This window comes from Puma concolor, chromosome D3, assembly GCF_028749965.1.
Source record: "Puma concolor isolate L17-30 chromosome D3, mPumCon1.1.hap2, whole genome shotgun sequence".
Taxonomy (NCBI): Eukaryota; Metazoa; Chordata; class Mammalia; order Carnivora; family Felidae; genus Puma; species Puma concolor.
The window spans coordinates 40,790,429-40,808,043 of NC_141678.1; the positions used below are offsets into that span (position 1 = coordinate 40,790,429).

At 41.7% G+C, this 17,615-nt stretch overlaps 1 long non-coding RNA gene across 2 annotated transcripts in view; it reads left to right on the top strand.

The window, feature by feature from the left end:
• Positions 1-17,615, top strand: part of LOC147575520 (uncharacterized) — a 145,373-nt gene that overhangs the window by 50,556 nt on the left and 77,202 nt on the right. For both annotated transcript variants that reach the window (XR_015242475.1, XR_015242474.1), the window contains exon 5: positions 1,281-1,371. This is a non-coding gene — a long non-coding RNA (uncharacterized LOC147575520). The remainder of the gene's footprint in view (positions 1-1,280; positions 1,372-17,615) is intronic.

Here is a 17,615-nt window from a genome sequence, read left to right on the forward strand (position 1 = left end):
TCAGCACTTAGTTGGTTCGGATCTTCTGTCCTCCTCTCTTTCTGTCCATCCCCTGCTCATATTCTCTCTCTCAAAAATAAATAAAACATTAAAAACAAATTTTAAAAAAAGGAAAGAAAATTTGTTACTATAACATTATATTGTTAAACAAGGAGGCCGTCGGATTGAAGTGGCTCTCAAGCCCTGTGGCCTGCACAAGCAAACCAAAACCTAATCCTGGAAATACTTCAAGGTACAAAATTGAAACCTAAGGACAGCCAATCACAGTCAAGTAGGCTTTCTGATATAACCAATCAATGATTTCCTTTCTTTGCCTTTGCACTGTATGTAAGTCTTTCCCTGAGCTTCCTGATGGAGCGTCCCTAAATACTTCTTGTTTGGCACTGACAGATTTGAATTGATTTTTGCTCAAATGAACTCTTAAATTTTTTTATATACCTCAAGTCATCTTTTAACAATATTAATAAGTCCAATAAGTCTTTTATATTTATTTATTTTTGAGAGAGACAGAGTGTAAGTGGGGGAGGGGGCAGAGACAGAGACAGAGACAGAATCTGAAGCAGGATCGAGACTCAGAGCTGTCAGCACAGAGAGCGACCTGGGACTCAAATCCACAAACTGCGAGATCATGACCTGAGCTGAAGTGGGACATTTAATAGACTGAGCCTCCCAGATGCCCCTAATGTTTATTTATTTCTGAGAGAGTGAGCCAGGGAGGGGCAGAGAGAGAGAGGGAGACAGAGGAACTGAAGCAGGCTCAGCACTGACAGCAGAGAGCCCAATGCAGGGTCTGGAACCCACGAACTGTGAGATCATGACCTGTGCCCAAGTCGAATGCTTAACTGACTGGGCCACCCAGGCACCCGTTTATTTTTTTAAGAACGACCCCTATAGTTCTAAAAGAACCTTTTTTTTTTTTTTTTTTTTTTAGTAGGCTCCACACCCAGTGTGGGGCTTGAACTCACAATATTCAGGTCAGCGGTTGCATGCTGTACCCACGGAGCCAGCAAGGCACTCCTCCAATACATCTTTTAAAAAGCAGTATATGCTAGAGGGCATTCAATACAATTCAGAAAACTAGGAAAAGAAAGACACTGTCTTAATCATGTTACTTTTACTCTTTTCTGTCACTTAATTTTAGGGTGTCCCTATTTACCATAGAGTTGGAGATGGATGCTGTCTTCTGATTCAGTCTGGGAATCTTTATCTTTTCATAGGAAGTTTAACCTATTTATACTCATTGGTATAACTAATATGGCGATCTTTCTGGTTATTTTCAGGCGATTCAAACAAATCTGCATTTCTGTAAATGACAAAGCCAAAAGAGATATGGAGCCCTCCTTAACTCTCCAACTCTATTCAAGATAAAAGGTATAGACTTTTGCATTTCTTAAACAATGGGTTCCCTTACCTTTACTACTCTAATAATCCAGGGGGTTGTTACTTAAATATTTTTATATCATGTGTCTTTTCCTTCAATAGCTCCATGAATACAGGTACAAAAATTCTTCATAAAATATTAGCAAAGAGAATTCAACACTTAAGAAAAGGATAATATATCATCACAAAGATATGCAAGAGTGGCCTAGCAGTCAAAAAATGAATCAGTGTAACTCACTGTATTAACAACAATGCAAAGAGGAAAAATACTGTATGAACATTTCAAAAAATGCAAAAAAGGGCACATTTTGATCTTGTATTACAGTCCCACTAACACCTGAAGCTCTGTTTTTTGTTTTTAGTCTATTTTCTCTCTGCTGTTCAGTTGGGTAATGTCTTTTTTTTTTTTTTTAATGTTTATTTTTGAGAGAGAGAGAGAGAGAGAGAGAGAGCACAAGCAGGGGAGGGGCAGAGACAGAGGGGGACAAGAGGATCCAAAGCTGGCTCCACACTGACAGCAGATGAAGGGCTCAAACTTGTGAACTGTGAGATCATGATCTGAGCTAAAGTCAGCCACTTAACCATCTGAGCCACCCAGGTGCCCCCAGTTGGGTGATTTCTTTTGTTCTATCTTCAAGTTCACTGAGTGTTCAGCTCATCTCCATCCTGCTATTGAGCCCTTCTGTGAGGTTTTTTTTTTTCATTTTGGTTATTGTATATTTCAGCATTCCCCGGCTAAAATAACAATACAGGAAGGAAAAGATTGTAACCCGCAAGGACTAAAGGTACAGGATGGGAGGCAGACAACAGATATCCAGGAATGGTCACAATGGGGGAAACTTATAAAGGAGTTTTCACTACCTTAGCAAAAAAGCTGGGTCCGCTCCCAGTTTTTGGCACAGCAAGATGTCAAGGAGAAGTAAGATGATTCTGTCTAGAGAAACTGAGAGGATCAGGACTCATAGGCACCAGGTAAGGTCCTATAGAATACAGGTATCATATGCAGAGCCCGGGAAATGTACACCTTTTATCTTGGGAAGTGATCCCAGTGGTGGGAGGCACTGAAAAGAGTGAAATAGGGTGACAATTGCATTTTCACTGTGCTGGGAAATTGGAGTTTAATCTTGCTGGAACGTCTTTGAGGAGCCATATATAATTCACCTCAGATTTGTTCACTGGAAGGATAGAAGAAGAGAATATTCATCAATAAGCTCCCTACCCCAATGTCCAAGGTTGTCCTGTGGCATGCTACGTCTCTGTACTTGCAACTTGCATGGGTTTCCCAATGGCCAGGCAGCAACTCGCTGGTGGCTGCAGATATTGAAGCACTTATGAGCAAAAATCATGATGTATTCATAATCCTGAAGATCCCTCTGGCCTTAAAATTCCATGACCCCAGTTATATCTTCCCACTGACCATCCAACCACACCAAATGGTAACCCAGGTCAAATGTTTGCACTTTAAAACAGTTTCCTGGGGCGCCTGGGTGGCGCAGTCGGTTAAGCGTCCGACTTCAGCCAGGTCACGATCTCGTGGTCCGTGAGTTCGAGCCCCGCATCAGGCTCTGGGCTGATGGCTCAGAGCCTGGAGCCTGATTCCGATTCTGTGTCTCCCTCTCTCTCTGCTCCTCCCCCGTTCATGCTCTGTCTCTCTCTGTCCCAAAAATAAATAAACGTTGAAAAAAAAAAAAAATTTAAAAAAAAAAAAATAAAACAGTTTCCTTAGGAAATCTAAAACACGGAACTTACAATGATTCCTTTTCCAATGTATTTTTACCAAAAGAATAATCTCTGGGAAGAAAATCTAATGGTGTTACTTTTCTATTTCATGTAGTCAAAAATACCTAGAGTTTGAAGTACTAGAAAATAAGTTATGAGTCTGAATATAGACTCTTACCAGACTGGGTAACAGCAAAGACAATTTAAGCAAAAACACAAATAAATGAAACATATGGTAAGGACCCTTTTAATGCAATTTCCCCAAAACTTTTTATGTTGAATACTTTTAAACTTACAGAAAAGTTAGAAGAATATTTCTGTGTGTGTGTGTGTGTGTGTGTTTGTGTGTGTTTAAGTAATTTCTACACCCAGTGTGGGGCTCAAACTTAATGCCATCAGTCAAGATCAAGAATCTGAGTGCTGTACGGCCTGTGCCAGCCAGGCGCCCGTCCAAAACCTGCAGGGATAGCTCAAAGATCTCCCTGGTACCCATTCCCTTGACTCACGAATGCCTAACATTTGGCCACTACTGCTTCCTCTCTCTTTCTCTTTCTCCGTCTGTCTCTCTGGATCATTTCTCTGAATCATTTGAAAGTAACTCGCAGACATCACTGCACTATATTCCTAACCACTTCATCCCTAACTCCTAAGAAAAAGGACCTTTTCCTGCATATACCATGATCATATACAAGAAGTTTAACATTGGTATAATATTATCTAATAATCATTTACGATGAAAATATTCAAAATAACAGCAGTAGAGGAGGAGAAAATATCTTCTTCTACCCATCTTAGGTTCCCCAGCTGGGACCCAGTAAATTAGACTGGCCAAAGACAGATCAACAAAAGAACAAAGAGAAATTTGTTAACATGTATGCCGCTCGTGTCTGCATGGAAGCACCTACCATGAGTAGTCCAGAAGGGTGATTAAAACTCAGGCTCATGTACCATCTTAGGCTAAAAAAGGAAAAGTGGCTTTGGCTTTTGGGCAGGGAAGGCAAGTTGTGAGAAGGTTACCTTAAACAATGGTAAACTAGGGTTGTTTAGTAAGGTTTGTGATGCAGATTTAGGTCAGCACTTTCTCCTTGGATAAGAATTGGAAGAGACTTCCTCTTCCTGCTATGGGAAGGGAGAGGCATCTTTACAAATGGAAATTTCCATTTCTTTTACAGAAGGAAAACGTGTGCCTCATTTTTCAAGCTTTTCCTGCCTCTGCTATTAGCTCAAAGGATCCACCCCAATATATGCCTCTGTTGGCCTCTATTGTGACAGAGTCACAGCCAAAAATCCTGTTTCCCCAATTGTTCCAAAAACACTTTTTTTTTTTTTTTAACATTTTTATTTATTTTTGAGACAGGGAGAGACAGAGCATGAACAGGGGAGGGTCAGAGAGAGGGAGACACAGAATCTGAAACACGCTCCAGGCTCTGAGCCGTCAGCACAGAGCCCGACGTGGGGCTTGAACTCACGGACTGTGAGATCATGACCTGAGCCGAAGTCGGCCGCTTAACCGACTGAGCCACCCAGGCGCCCCCAAAAACACTCTTTATAGATTTTTTTTTTCCTCTTTTTAATCCATGACCCAATCTAACATCATGTACTGCTTTTAATGGTCATGTAGCTTTTGTTTCCCTTAATCTTAGTGTACTGCCTTTTCCCTTCCTTTTTTTTTTTTAAGTTTATTTATTTATTTTGAGAGAGAGCCTACATGGTACACACACAAGTGGGGGAGGGGCAAAAAGCGAGCGGGAGAGAGAGAATCCAAAGTAAGATACAACATGTAGAGTTCAGGCCTATTGTTTTATACGATGCGTCAGAATTAAACTAAGATTAATCACTTCAACTGAAGTGTTGGGTGTTCAGCATCTTTTAGTGGACTCCTATGTTTTCTTGACTTGTTCCCATGCACCTTTATTTGTTTTTTAAGTTTATTTATTTATGTTGACAGAGAGCACACAAGCATGAGGAGGGGAGGGGGGGGGGGGGGAGAATCCCAAGTAGGCTCCTCATTGTCAGCTCCGAGCCCATAGCTGGAAGTAGGGCTTGATCCCACTAACCAGGAGATGGTGACCTGAGCCGAAATCAAGAGTTGGTCACTTAACCAACTGAGCCACCCGGCGACCCTACACGCACTTAAGTGTTTAAAAAACACTTTCTTAATTGCTGCACCAATAAGATGACAGTGATCCAGGCCCACCTTTTGCTTTTCCTACTCCAAACCTGAAGTCAACCAGGGAATCCATCCCTTTCAGAGGGAATAGATTTTGGATTACTGTGTTTTAATGTATGGCATTTGTATGCTGCAAAAAAAAAAAAAAAAGTAGTGCTGGATAGGCTGGAGAACTGTGATGATTTATGTCATGATCTACTTTCTCCAGCAGGTGTCAATTACATTATAGTTGCTAATTATGGAAATAATCTCTAACAATTGGTTTTAAAAAAGATTAGCGTCAGCCCTGTTAAATTAATTAAACAAGGAGGCCATTAGGCTGAGGTGGCTTTAATGCCTTAGTGGCCTACTTAAGCAAACAAAACTAACACCTGAAATACCTAAGGTTAAGAAATCAAAAACTTAAAGACAACCAATCACAAACAGCCAACTAGGCTTTAAGCTGTAGCCAATCAAATAATTTCCTTACTTTGCTTCTGTCTTTATAAAAGTCTTGTCCTAGCTCCTGTGGGTGAAAAACTCCTAAGAACTCCCAGTTTGGCACTGTCTGATTCAAATCCGTTTTTGCTCAAATAAACTTAAAATTTTTAATATGCTTCAGTTTATCTCTTAACAGCCTTAACGTCGCCTGTGTAACTTTGACAAAATACTTGCTCACGGGTTTGATATAGATTATTCAGTTATGAGATTCAGAGGACATATTTAAAAAACAGTTTGTATTCTGGGGTGCTTGAGTGGCTCAGTTGGTTAAGTGTCCAACTTTGGTGCAGGCCATGATCTCAAGATTTGTGAGTTCAAGTCCCGCATTGGACTCTGCCGTCAGCACACAGCCTGCTTTGGATCCTGTATCTCCCTCTTTCTGCCTTCTTCCCTTTCCCTCTCAAAAATGAATAAACGTTAAAAAAAACTTTTTTTTTTTAACGTTTATTCATTTTTGAGAGACGGAGACAGAGCATGAGTGGGGTAGGGGCTGAGAGCGAGGGAGACACAGAATCTGAGGTAGGCTACAGGCTCTGAGCTGTCAGCACAGAGCCCGATGTGGGGCTGGAACTCATGGACTGTGAAATCATGACCTGAGCTGAAGTCGGAGGCTTAACTGAGCCACCCAGGTGCCCCTCAAAAATAAATAAACATTTAAAAAAATTTTTTTAAATAATTTGTATTCCAAATGAATGATCTTATTTTATGATCTTGAAATGTTCTTCTAAGTCAATGTTACATGATTTTGCAGTGAATGGCAGTGACCCCTACTGGGATTGGTCATGTAATCGTTCACTTAATTGAATGATTCATTGACTATGACACTTAGGACAATTATTTCTGCTACATTATGATATTGTCTGTGTAATGCAGTGACTGAGCTGTACCTAATGCATGAGAAATCCCTGAGTGCTGAGTCATGAGAGCAACTGTACAAACTCTTGTTTGTACATGATTTTAGTAGTCTGAATATTTAAGGAGTTAACAATAATGTTTCAGACATTTGCCCATTTACCCAGTTTACTTTTGTCTTTCTTGGGGAAGGGGGATGGGAAGCTATTGATTTCTTACTGCATGGAGGAATTAGGAGAACACTCTACTTTAATGACACCATTGCTGGATACACATATGGCATCTTTTCAGTCTGAAAACTTTTTAAGCTTTTTAGAAGATTTATCTCTGTTAGAGATACTGATGAATCTAAGATCCCCCTCTTTTAAAATCCACTTACACTTGAAAAGGGTATGTTTTTGTTTGTTTTACGTAAAATAAACATAAAATTTATGATGTTAACCACTTTTAGTTGTGGAGTTCCGTGGCATTAAGGGCATTCACACTGTGGTGCAAAGAAGAAGGTGTGGCTTGAAGTGGTGGTCTTTGCTTGTTCGGATTCTGTCAGTCACAGGGGGAAGACTGCTAGAACATACTTTATTATGGTTTACATACAGCAAAGACAGGAGTCCAGGTACATAGCATCCCATCCTAATTGGTAGGTACTACTTTAATGTGAACAAATACTACATATAAAATAAGGAAACTTTAAATAGAAATAACTTTTAACTGTATAAACCAACATAGAAATAGACAACAAAATCTTTTTGAATCTAATACATAAATGGATAAATGATATAAACAATTCATAAAATATAGTGATCCTAGTAACATGAATAACAAAAGAGCAAAAACTTTTGTGTTTTTTTTTTTAACATTTGTTTATTTTTGAACGTGAGCGGGGGAGGGGCAGAGAGACAGGGAGACACAGAATCGGAAGCAGGCTCCAGGCTCTGAGCTGTCAGCACAGAGCCCGATGTGGGGCTCAAACTCAAGAACTGTGAGATCGTGACCTGAGCTGCAGTCAGACACTTAACCAGCTGAGCTACCCAGGCACCCCAACTTTTGTACTTAATTATATGTCAAGCACTGTTTCGACCAAGAAGCACTTCATTTCTATTAAGTTACTTAATCATCATAACAACCCTGTGAAGTAGACACTTGTGTATCAGAGAAGCTGTGTGGTGTTAAGAACATTGCTACTGGAACCAGAATTCATAACCTGGGCTTCAATTCTGGTCTGCTATTTACTTGCTATGTGGTCCTGGGAGAGTTCCTTCACCTCTCTGTGCCTTAGTTTCATTTTTAGAAAAATGGGGACTGTGCCAATCATAGTACCTACCTTACAGGATTGTTGGGAAGATTAAATAAATCGCTATTTATAAAACACTTGAAAACGTGAACCGGATCTGTCTGATTTCAAAGCTCTTAACCACTCCACTATGCACTATGCTGTTCTACTCGCTCAGTGCACAAATATTTACTGAAAGCAATGCTAGGCACCATGCTAGGTGCTAGGAAAGCCCCAAATCTTTCCCATCCTAAAACTTACAATAGGAAAACTTGTTCAGCCTCAACATACTCAAAAAATAAAAACGAAAACTGTTCACTGCTAAAAGCCAGTATTGACATGAGTTTACTGAGGTAATATTCTCATGTACAATAAAGGAATATGAACTTAGCACAGTTATTTTAGCAAAAAATCCAGACAATGGTATTTAAAGTCATAAAAATATTTGCATCATTTATTCCATGAACCTCAAAGAAAAAATCCAAAATGTAAAACCATATTTACAAAGGTGTTTGTTATAGTATCATTTATTAAAGGAAAAGAAAAAAAACCCAGAGAGTTTATCAACAGGGAAATTAAAAAAAAATTTTTTTTTTTACGATTATTTATTTTTGAGAGACAGAGCACTAGTGGGGGAGGGGCAGAGAGAGAGAGGGGGAGACACAGAATCCAAAGCAGGGTCCAGGCTCTGAGCTGTCAGCACAGAGCCCAATGCGGGGCTTGAACTCACAAACCATGAGATCACGACCTGAGCCACAGTCAGATGCCTAACCAATTGAGCCACCCAGGCGCCCCCAACAGGGAAATTTTAAATAAATTATAATGCAGCCACTTATAGTGGTGTCATGCAGTATAAGAAAATTCAACAGAATAATTGTGGCAGGCAGAATAGTGATTCCCCAAAGACATCCATATCCTATCCCCAGAATCTCTGACTATGATAGGTTACACATGACAAGAGGGAATGAAGGTGGCTAATCAGATGACTTTAAAATCGGGAGATTGTTTCAGATTATCCAGATGAGCCTAATGGAATCACGTGAGTTCTTAAAAATGGAAGGGGGGGGCAGAAGGGTCAGTGTCAGAGATATGTTGTGAGAAATATTTGATCCGTGTAGCTGGCTTTGAAAATGGAAAAGGGGCCATCAACCAAGGAATGTGCCCAAGGAATGTGGGCAGCCTCTAGAAGCTAGAAAAGGCAAGGAATTAGATTGTCCCCTAGAGCTTCCAAAAAGGAATGTAGCCCTGCCAACCTTTTGATTTTAGCCCAGTGAGACCCATTTTGGACTTCAGACCTCCAGAACTGTAAGATAATACATTTGTGTTTTTTTAAGCTACAAAATTGGTGACAATTTGTTACAATAGCAGTGAGAAATTAATATAAAAATCTTGGGTGAGAAGGCGTCTAAAGTTTGCTCTGTGCTCCTAGGCTGCACCCCAACTGCCTTTTCAAAGGCAGTGCCATCATCCTTGATCTAAGCCATGAGCTTTAACAGAGGCTTGGAAGAGGGGAGATGGGGGGTGGAGGTATGGCGGGCTCCCGGCCTCCAACTGAATTTTCTGATAAACCCTCCAGTTTCCTTCCTTTAAGATAACTATCCTTAATTTGACAGATCATTTGGCTTTTCAAATTCTGGCAGGCTTCAGACAACCAAATGTACAATTTTGGATTTCCTCCTGGAAACAAAAAGGACATCTGTAAGGAAAGCTATATGATTTCTTCCCCCTTTCTTTTCAGATGGCCCTCCTTCAGTTAAATCTGTCTTACCGTAGCCCCTTTCCAAAGGCTAAAGATGTATCTAACAGCTGGAATTTTTCCTACCGATGTCACAAGTGCTGCAGTCCCAGTATACAAAAATCCCGGTTTAACCAGTAGTTCTCCTACTGTGAGCCAGGGATGCCCAACTTCCCAGCAGAGACCAGTGGCACCCCCAGCCTACCCCCAAACCCACCCAATTCCATATGTAATATCTGTTGCCTGACACACTCTGTTCCCTAATGCCAAATTCTGTATAGATTAGGATTCAACTAAAAACATACGTTAGCATACAGGGGCGCCTGGCGGGCCCAGTTGGAAGGACATGAGACTCTTGACCTTGGGGTCGTGAGTTCCACCCCCACGTTGGGTGTAGAAATTACTTAAATAAAAACTTAAAAAAATAGAAATAAAAATTAAAACATATATTAATTCAAACTATCTTTAAAAAAACAAAAAGAACCTATCTTAAAGGACTTTGATAATAATAGAGGTGACATTACAAATCAGTATGAGGAAGGTTCCTTCAATAGGATATTGATTTTTAATAAATAGCATTTCTAATAAATCCTGCCAAAACAACTGATTAGCCACATGGAAATTTTAAAAACCAAAAGTAAGGCCTTACCTCATAAGCATATACAAAAAGTGAATTCCAGGTGAACTAAAAACCTAAATGTAAAAAGAAACATTTTTATTTATTTATTTATTTATTTTAAGATTTTGTTTTTGGGGCACCTGGGTGGCTCAGTTGGTTAAGCGTCCAACTTTGGCTCGGGTCATGATCTCATGGTTCGTGGGTTTGAGCCCTGTGCTGGGCTCTGTGCTGACAGCTCAGAGCCTGGACCCTACTTTGGATTCTGTGTCTCCCTTTCTCTCTCTGCTCCTCCCCAACTCACACTGTCTCTCTCTCTCAAAAATAAATACACATTAAAAAGAAAAAAAAAATGTTTTATTTTTAAATGACCTCTACACCCAATGTGGGGCTGGAACTCACAACACCAAGATCAAGAGTCACATGCTGTACCACTGAGCCAGCCAGGCATCACAAAAAGAAAAACTGAAAAATTTTTGAACTTAAAAATAGAGAAGAATTTCTTACTTAAGATATAAAAAATCATAAACTTTCAGAAAAGAGTGAAACATTTAATTACATTAAAAATCTTCATTCCAGGGGCACCTGGGTGGCTCAGTCGGTTAAGCATCCGACTTCAGCTCAGGTCATGATCTCGCGGTCCGTGAGTTCAAGCCCTGCATCGGGCTGTGGGCTGATGGCTCAGAGCCTGGAGCCTGCTTCGGATTCTGTGTCTCCCTCTCTCTCTGCCCCTCCCCCGTTCATGCTCTGTCTCTCTCTGTCTCAAAAATAAATAAACGTTAAAAAAATTAAAAAAATAAAATAAAATAAAAATCTTCATTCTGTTCAACAAAAAGATATATATATATATATCTTTTATTATTTATTAATTTATTTATTTATTGAGCAGCAGGCAAAAGTTTTTTAGAGTATTTACAGAGAGAGGACATTCAAAAGTGAATGCCCCTTATTTTTTCAAACCTTTTTAAAAGTTTATTTATTTTGAGACAGAGAGAGGGAGGGAGGGTTAGAGATGGAGAGAGAGAATCCTAAGCAGACTCTGCACTGTCAGTGTGGAGCCGGATGCAGGGCTTGAATCAACACACTGTGAGATCATGACCTGAGACGAAATCAAGAATCAGACACTTAACCAACTGAGCCAACCAGGCGCCCCTACAAATAAATATTTTAAAAGTAAAAAAATTAAATGAGTCACACATGAGATAAGATCAATTCAATATATTTAGCTAAGAATCAGTACACAGAATACATTGAGAAACAAATCTCAGAAATTAACCAGAAAAAGACAAATAATGCAACAGAAAATTGAACAAAAGCCATCAATGAAGAATTCGCAGATGGGAATGGACGGTGGCCAGCTGGGGACGGTGCTGCCCCAGTGCAATGGCTGATGAGCTAACTGAAGAACAGATTACTGACGTCAAGAAGCCTTCTCCCAACTTGACAAAGATGATCACGGCACCATCGCAACAAAGGAACTTGGAACTTGGAACAGTCAAGAGGTCACTGAGTCAGAATCCAGCAGAAGCTGAATTGCAGGATGTGATCAACAAAGCGGACGTTGACAATAATGGCACCATTGACTTCCCAGAATTTTTGACTGCGATGGCTAGGAAAATGAAAGACACAGACAATAAAGAAGGAATCGTGAGGCATTCTGAGTCTGACAAGGATGGCACTGGTTACCTCAATGTGCAGAACTACATTTTGTCATGACACACTGGGGAGAAAAACTAACAGATGAAGAAGTAGATGAAATGATCAAGAAGCACCTACTGATGGGGCGCCTGGGTGGCACAGTCGGTTAGGCGTCCGACTTCAGCCAGGTCACGATCTCGCGGTCCGTGAGTTCGAGCCCCGCGTCGGGCTGTGGGCTGATGGCTCAGAGCCTGGAGCCTGTTTCTGATTCTGTGTCTCCCTCTCTCTCTGCCCCTCCCCCGTTCATGCTCTGTCTCTCTCTGTCCCAAAAATAAATAAACGTTGAAAAAAAAAAATTTTAAAGAAGCACCTACTGATGGAGATGGATAAGCCGACTATAAAGAATTCATACAGATGATGACCGCAGAATGAAGACCTACTTTGAACTTTTTTCTAAGATTTCATTTTTAAGTAATCTCTATACCCAACGTGGGGCTCGAACTTATAACCCTGAGATCAAGAGTCACATGCCTTACCAACTGAGCCAGCGAGGCACCCCCGACTTTCCATTTTTCCCCCTTTCTAGAAGAATCAAATAGAATCTTTTACTTACATCTTGCAAAAAAAAAAAAAAATTTTACTCATTCTATTTCTATATACCAAACTGCACGTCAAAAGTACCTTCTGTTCCACACACAAAACCTGCATATATTGGTTGGTGGTTTTGTTCCCTAGAGATTGAGCTACACATCAATTTCACAGTATAAATACTTGTACTACCTTAATGATAAGGAAGCACTTAGTGGACTCCTTGCAGTTCCATCGGCCAAGGACTGACACACTGTTTGTGTTTTTCATGCATGTAGCTTGACAATTGAGCCCAGTCAGGCATTTGTGTTAAAAAATGAAAAAAAAAAAAAAATTCAAGACCTATTTAAATGGGATCTAGTTCGATTTGTTACTATAAATTGTCATAGCTGGGGGCACCTGGGTGGCTCAGTTGATTAAGCGTCCGACTCTTGGGGTTGGCTCAGTTTATGATCTCATGGTTCGTGGGTTCTAGCCCTGTGTCGGGTTCTGTGCTGACAGCGTGGAGCCTGCTTGGGATTCTCTCTCTCCCTCTCTCTCTGCCTCTCCCCTGCTTTCTCTCTCTCTCTCTCTCAAAATAAGTAAACATTTAAAAACATTGTAAATTGTCATAGCTCGTTACCTGCAAAAAACCCACTTATTTATAAATAGTTTCCCTCAGGACGTTGTGCAGAAAAATGGGTGCAGGATAAACTGTGTAGACAGAGTAGGATGGTTCTCTGGCCCTTCTGTGTGCCCTGACTCATGGTGACAGTGACACACCCTGGTGGCACACTGTATGTGTTGGGTTTAGCATTGTCTGAATTATACTAGAGTGAAATGGGTGTCAGGTTATCACCGTTCACAAAAATTTTTAAAAAGAAACCTTTACCAAAGGAGCATCTTCTGACCCTTTATTTTTTTTAGTCCTTTCTTTCTTTCCTTTTTTTTTTTTTCCTGAGGTGGGGGGCAAGTGAGTGAGGGGCAGAGAGAGAGAATCCCATGCAGGCTCTGCACTGCCAGCGTGGAGGTGTGGATCTCAAAGTGGAGTATGAGGTCACTGGAAGTGGGGCTCGACCTCACTCAGTGCAGGGTGTGAACTCACGATGAACTCTGAAATCATGACCTGAGGGAAAGTCAGATGCTTAACAGACTGACCCACCCAGGTGCCCCTGACTCTGTTTTTTAAAACCTTCTGAACCATGACTGGGAGCCAACAGAGAAGGCTGGGGGTTGTGGACGTCAGCACAACCATCAACATTGCTGTTTAAGAAATTACAATTTACATCCATTCCAAATTGCAAATTCTAGTCTCCCCCTCCGATCCCCCTGCAATAAAAGGACTATTAACTTCAAACAAACAAAATAATTCACAGATGAGGGAACCCACATGCCTGATAAACATGAAAAGATTCTCACCCTCATGATAATGAGAGAAATGCAAATTTGAAACACAAAATCCCTGGGCACCTGGATGGCTCCGTTTGTTAAGCCTCTAACTTCGGCTCAGGTCATGATCTCACAGTTCATGAGTTCGAGCCCCATGTAGGGCTCTGTGCTGATAATCTGGAGCCTGCTTCAGATTCTGTGTCTCCCTCTCTCTGCCATTCCCCACCCCCCCACCCCCCGCCACTCACAATCTGTCTCTCTCTTAAAAATAAACATTTGAAAAGATTATTAGAATTAAAAAATCCACAAGATCCTAGTTTATGCTCATGAATTAGCAAAAGTTTTGGTTCTGACAATACCAAGTGTTGGTGAGGGGATGGAGCCGCTAGAACTCTCATCAACCCTCGATGGGGTCCAGCTTTTTTAAGACCAGAGTTTGGTAGGAGGGGGCTGGGTTGAGGATGGGCATCGCCTATAGCAGGAACAGTGATTCTTAACTTAGCTCAGGCTGGTTTCCCTCAGCAGAGTGACATGAATGATGGCAGAAACTGAGGTTTTGTGCTTCCATTTTAAAGTCAAATGGTAGGAAATAGTACCAAGAACAGTAATGAGACCGACTGTCTATAAATGTAAAGGCGAACTCTGCTTGGCCCCGCTTCAGTCACAGGCTTTCTTTAGGTATGTTCCCCAGGACACGGGGCTACTGTTATCAGCTCAGGCAGAGTCATGTACCTGCTTCTGTGTTGTTTTTTAAAAAATGTTTATTCATTTATTTTGAGAGAGAGAGACACGTGCATGCATGTGCAGAGGAGGGCAGAGAGAGAGGGAGAGAAGGAATCCCAAGCAGGCTCTGCACTGTCAGCACAGAGCCCAATGCAGGACTCAATCCCACGAATCGTGAGATCATGACCTGAGTCATAATCAGGAGTAAAACACTTAACCACCTGAACCACCCAGGTACCCCTTTACCTGCTCCTTTGACCAGACAGCACTAGGGCCTTATGTGTGACAGTTACTACATCCATACCATCCAGAATCAGGGAGAGGTAGGCTCCCAGAAGGAAAGGAAGGTTTGGGGCAAATTCAAACTCAAATTCAAAACACAGATGTTCATTATAACATCAAACTAAACATTCTGTTTTGTGATCTTTCTTCCTTTACCCACAATTACTAATATCACATAAACATTTCTCAGGAAGGGATTTATTTTTAATTTTTTTTTTAAACTGAGCTTGTCAAGAAAGAAAAAGTTTTCCTCTACCCTCTTAGCTTCAGGTACTAGAGGCCTGTGAAGTAAACCAAAAAAAAAGGCAGGTTAACGGGGAAAAGACATACATTTTAATTAATATTCACATGCATGGGAGTTCACAGAAAAGCAGTGAAACTCCAAGAACTGGTTAGACTCGGGATTTATATTCCCTTTTAAGGAAGGAAAGAGGCTTTAGGTTGCAAGGGATGATAAATCATGGGAAAGTGACCAGCAAATATATGGGACAAATAATGGAAGATACTGGTTATTTTTAGTAAGGTGTGTTTATGCAAACTCCTCTCAGTGCCAGCCCCTCATCTACAGTGATAAGAGTCACTCTTTCTGGTGAAAGGGAGGGGAGACAACTTCACAATGGGAAATTTATGCCCTGCTTTTAAGCAAATGAGAAGAGGGCAAGAAACCTTCATGCATCTGTTGATTCTCAGCTGCCTTTAGCTAAAAATAATCCTTATGCCAAAGTGACATATTTTGGGGTGGCATATTCTGATCCCCATCAAGGTACAATTTACAGACAGTAATATTCACCATTTCTGGTATTTAGTTCTAAGAGTTTTGACAAACAAATTCGCTGGTAACCAACACCACAACCAAGATAGAGAAAGTTTCACCACACCCCTCCCCCCACCCATGTCACTTTAGTGACATGACCCAAATCTCAAAGAATCAGCAGATCCAGCCTCATGGTCCCCCTTTATAGGCGGGATACCCTGACTGGAGCACCTCCCCACTCCTGGGGTCACCTGGGTGTGGGGATTGAAGGGCCCTCAGAATGATCACGCCCAGTGAAAAGAGAGGGTTCCCTCAAACGCAGGAATACTGTACAGAGGAAAGTTATAGCTTCCGTGACAGTCTCCAAGCAAACAGACTTTATGTAAGTAAACTCATGTGAACTTGAGCAGGGCCCTTCTAATCTCTGGGCCAGATTTTCTCACTGGCAAAAGAGTGATCAGAAGTCTACACTCGCTTTAAGGGGTATGTCTCTAACATGCATAAATCCTTAAATCTGACAGCCTTTGTGAACTCAGCCTCAGCGAAGCCTCCATGCCTGTGTCTTCTTCCCAAAATGCCCACCGTTCCTTCATTGAGGAGTTATAATTAGAAGAATAAATAATTTTTATGTTAATCATTTGGGGGCCAGATATGATAAGGAGGCATCCTAAAAGGTGAATTTTATGATCAATATCTGGTGTCCAACACAGCCCACTGCCGAGGACCCGTAGCTTGGGAATCATGTACCCCGCACAGCAGGCAGGCGGAAGGAGCCCGGGGTAACATCTGAGCTGGAGGAGGCGCACCTCTCGATCAAGGCCGCCCGCGCACATAGCACCCTCCCCGCAGCTTCATGGTGGCCCTCAGCCCAGCCTGCACTCCCCCCACCCCAGAAGATGTAGTGATTCAGGAGTTCTATGCCTGGCACCCAGCGTTCTGAGGTGTTGGGCAGTGAGTCTTTACCGCGTGCAGACCGAGAGCACAGGCAACAACAGGAAAGCCCCGTAGGAAAATTTAATTGCCACGTGTCCCTAGATTCAGGAGACACTCATCTGCAGCTCTCTCCCAGGGGAGTCACTTCTGTACCAAACTCATCGAATTTGAATTTGTACCAAACTAATTTGAATTTTTGTTTCAGAGGCTGACCTTTTACTTTTTCTTTATTTTTTAATGTTAATGTTTATTTATTTTTGAGAGAGAGAGAGAGAGAGCACCAGCGGGCAGAGGGGCAGAGAGAGAGGGAGACAGAATCTGAAGCAGGCTCCAGGCTCTGAGCTGTCAGCACAGAGCCAGGAGCCAAAGTCAGACACTTAACCAACTGAGCCACACAGGCGCCCCTAATTTTTATTTTTTTAAAATGTGTATTTATCTATTTTGAGAGAAAGAAAGAGAGAGAGTACGTGTGTGGTGGTGGGGGGGGGGGGGGGAGGGCAGAGAGGGAGGGAGAGAGGGAATCCCAAGCGGGCTCTGCACTGTCAGCACAACACAAAGCAGGGCTTAAATCCCCAAACCATGAGATCATGACCTGAGCTGGAATCAAGAGTTGGATGCTTAAGCCACTAAGCCATCCACGTGCCCGGGAGGCTGACCTTTAATAGCCTTGTCTTCACACTCTGTGGTTCTCAAGAAGCTGATGCTAAACACGAGTAAGACTGAATCTTCTCCCCAGAAGTGAGAGAGAAAAACATCTCAACAAGTGGCTCTTCTGCCGTAGGCTGTAATGGAAAGTGGGCCACCTGGGGGGGAAAGATCTCACTCTATATGGGACATCAGAAAGTACACTCCATTAAAGGTAGAGGCTTGAGGGGCACCTGAGTGGCTCAGTTGGTTGAGCATCCACTCACTTGATTTCAGCTCAGGTCATGATCTCATGGTTTGTGAGAGCAAGCCCCACGTTGGACTCGGTGCTGACAGCATGGAGCCTGTTTGGGATTCTCTCTTTTCCTCTCTCTTTGGCCCTGCCTGGCTCACATGTGCATTCTCTCTCTCTCTCTCTCTCTCTCTCTCTCTCTCTCAAAAATAAATAAATAAATGTAAAAG